The following is a 3920-nucleotide window of genomic DNA, read 5'->3' on the forward strand; positions in this document are numbered from 1 at the left end:
TGTTATTTTGTTTTTTTACATCTTGTTTATCAAATTTCAGCCGGCTTGGTTGGTACCACATCCACAAATATCCATTGCCTCCACACTGACCCTCAGTAACAGTTGTGTGCACTATCTACAAGATACATTGCAGAGATTCAGCAAAGATCCTGAGAGAGCACCTTCCAAACCCATGACCACTTCCATCAAGAAGGACATGGTAGCAGATACACAGGAACACCGCTCTTTGCAAGTTCGCCTCCAAGCCATCCAGCAGTCTGACATGGAAATATATCGCTGTACCTACATTTTCACTGGGTCAGAATCCTGGAATTCCCTTCCTCAGGACATTGTGTGTCTCCCTACAGCACACAGACTGCAACGGTTCAAGAAGGCAGCTCAGTGCCACTGTGTACATGACAATGAGAAATGGACAGTAACAAGGCTGGTGAAAAGTAAGAGCAGGTGTGATTAGGGATCTGAAAGCGAGAATGTGATGTTTCAGTTCTTCCTGGACATCTCAAGGTTTGTATGAACTTTTAGTCTCCTAATTGCAGAAAGAATATAAATCCATTGGAAGTGTTTCAGAAGAGATTTACCCGACTGATCCCTGGTAGGAGGGGGCTGTGTGATGAGGAAGGATTGGAAAGGCTGGCCTTGTTCTCACTGGAGTTTCGAAGAGTGGGGGGTTTTCCTGTCCCACTGTATTCTCCAAACCCTTATCTGACCCGCTCTTGGGTCATACCCTCCTGCCCCTTACTAACATGGAATTGGACTGCCCAGTCCTGAGGCTTACACCTTCTATCTGGAACAAAGTCTCCAGGTATCTCTGCCCCTCCCTGATGTATCAGGATTCTTACAACTCAGTTTCTAATCCAAACCCCCGAGTGGGAGTTTCTGTAGTTTTATACAGTCACTACAGATGTATTTACCCTGAATCATTTCAGTTTAATGAACAAATGCTGATCCCACTGACAAATCAATTCTTTCATTAAACTAGTAATTGTCCTCAGTCTCAGGATCAATGTTTCAGTGTTTTTCATTTCTTGAATTTCCCTAATGGAGGTTTCCTAAGCATACTATTTATATGGTTCCTTACACAAAGCTCTTCCCAGCTGATCTGGTCAACAGACTCCTGTCCCCTTGTTTATTATTTTGCTATTTTCAATCCAAGTGCATGTGCAGGCTCCCATCAGCTGAAGTGACAGTCAGTTCACCGAACTCCCACATTGACCAAACTTCCCAGCATCCCCCTCTGTGCCAGCTGCACTGACTGCCAACTGCAGGATATAGGCTGTCCTGTATTTATACTGGTGCTAATTGATATCACTTTGTTCTGTTGTGCTATTAGAGTCATAGAGATGTACAGCACGGAGACTACCCACAGACTCAAGTCAAAAGAAGCAAAGCAAGAAGGACAAGTGGATCGAATACAAGAGAGCACATTGTAAGGGAAAACCAATTATTACCAAAGGAGAGAGTGACAACTTTGAATTGCTTCTGGTGTCATCTCTGTGCCCTAACGTTTCACAGTGCCAGCTCCACATCCTTCCATTGGCTTTGTCATTGAGAGCCAACAGTTCCCTTCCCAAAGCCCTTTTTAAAATACCCTGTTCCAGGGAATCACTCAGACAGAGAATATTTCACCTTTTCTGGGAAGATTGAAGAAATATTGGATGTCGATGAGCTGCTTTCTCAGCCTTCAGGGTCTGACAGAAGGATGTGTGTAGTCTGTGGATTCTGGAGACAGATCACTGAGATATTCCTCACTCCCATCAAAACCTGACTTTATCCTGACATCAGTTTGTATTCTTCAATATAAAGTACCCCCACCAGTTTCAGACTAGACATTTCACACCCAGCCCCCATTTCCTCACATTGGAATCAAGAACCAAACTTGCCCTATCTCAGGATTGCCCTCTGAATGTGATGTCAGTGTGTTAATGTTGTGTTTGAATGAAAGAGCCACTACTGAGATGGCCGAGGGGCTACAGAATATGACAGCAGAAAGTGGAACCAGTTTATCATTGACTGTCCTCCCCAGCGGTGACTCCCAAACTGAACATTCTCAATCTGACCCCAGGGACACACGGGGCAATTCCATCTCATTTGAAGAGTAAAGAAAACCCAGGTCTAATTTATGGAATATTTATTTCCCAAACCCTGTGGAATTGTTATTCTGAGTAACAAGACCCTGCTGGTCATATTCATCAATGATTCCCGGTGACACTGGCTCCCAAACAGTTGAGTAACTTTTCTTGACCTGGGATCTTGCTGTGCCTAAAAGATGGGTGAGTGAATTCCCATCAGATTATTGTGTTCCCCAGTGTCCCCTCCTGCATTCCTTCTTTTCCCCATTTATTAGGGATGATTTTCTCAGGGCCCTGCATTCCTGCTGAAACTGCCCCTTCTGGCCCTAACTGTAGTATTGCCCTCCTGCTCCCGGGACCCCATTGCCCTCTCTATTCTCCCCGTCGTGTTCCGGGCCTTGAGGGTGGAGGGTTTCACTTCATACACCCTTTCCCTGAGGCTTCAGCTCGGGCCAAAAAGGAGAGAATCACAGGGTAAAGAGATCTTATCGTTCAACAGAAAAGCTCTTTGCATATTACCATAATCCTGGTAATTAATGGGAGAGGATTAGAGACCTACAACAATGAAAGCACAGTGACTCAGAGGCTAAAAGGCAGACAGCAAAGAACTGCATTATTCCTCCCAGGATGTGATTGCCTTTGGCAAGCCTCATATTTATTGCCCATCTCCAGCTGCTCGGACCGAATTCTTTGTTGAGCCAGATCATGGGATCGTTAAGAATGAATCCCATCACTGTGGGACTGGAGTCACAGACCGGGTGATGACTGAGTTCCCTTGCCCAAAGAACATTCATGAACATGACATGGAGTTTCATAGTTTTTTTTGTTCAGACCCAAGCGCCTTCCTTCCCAGATATTACATGGCTCACCACCGCCCTCACCAGGACAATTAAGGAAGGGCCACCAAGAGCAGACACGGGCAGTGCCCGGTCCATCCCATGAGAAATCAAAATAAATGATGAGCAACTCAAATGATCAAACTGGTGAGGCCTTATAGACTGGAGCCTAGGCTAGAAATAGAGCCATGACATGGGTGAACCTGGTTTGTCAGACTGAAAGGTGGAGTGTTCTTCGGATTGACACTGGAATCAGGCGCAAAATGAATTACACTCAAAGATCGAACACACGGCTATCAAAGCGGGTCACCAAACTGCAAAGAGCAGCAATTTATCTGGGAGAACTCAACAGGTATCAGTGGGTGTAAGAGCACAGTAACACATAAACGGAAGCTATTTGGATAGAACAGGACAATGAGATTGATTGAATTTTTCTACTGAGAGCAGGCACAAAGCTTTCTGGTTGTAATGACTCAGAGAATGATTAAGGATGAAGTGCAGCTCATTTTGCAAACAAATCACTGCGGCTAGGAAGAAAGGATGTTTAGTGACATCGATCCTTAAAATTAGGAACCACTTTAGAAAAAGACATGGGAATGGCCAATGTGAATTTCGAAATTACTCTGGAAAGTGAGTAGATGGAGGGGAGAGCGACCATGGCAGCTGTACTGAAGAATGGCTAGGTCACTTTGAGAATATGGTACACAGTTATGTGCTTCTTTGAGGGGCAGTGCAGAATAGTACAGGGAGTGGGGATCTAGGTCACAAGGAAAAAGAAATAAGCACAGTAAATGTAGATTTACTGTTAATGTCGGCAAATAGAAAGACAAAGTGACACATTCTCCAGTCACACACCAGGTACAGAAAGGAGAAAAATATTTTGATGCAGTTATTGGAGTTTAGTGAGTGATAATAAACTGAGTCCTCCATTCAAAAAGGTACAGAATTACTTATTAGAATTTAAACGTATCTGAAGCAAAAGAGGAAATTATAATCAAATAGTCATTTGAGAATA

Source organism: Chiloscyllium plagiosum, unplaced genomic scaffold, assembly GCF_004010195.1.
Source record: "Chiloscyllium plagiosum isolate BGI_BamShark_2017 unplaced genomic scaffold, ASM401019v2 scaf_7590, whole genome shotgun sequence".
NCBI lineage: Eukaryota > Metazoa > Chordata > Chondrichthyes > Orectolobiformes > Hemiscylliidae > Chiloscyllium > Chiloscyllium plagiosum.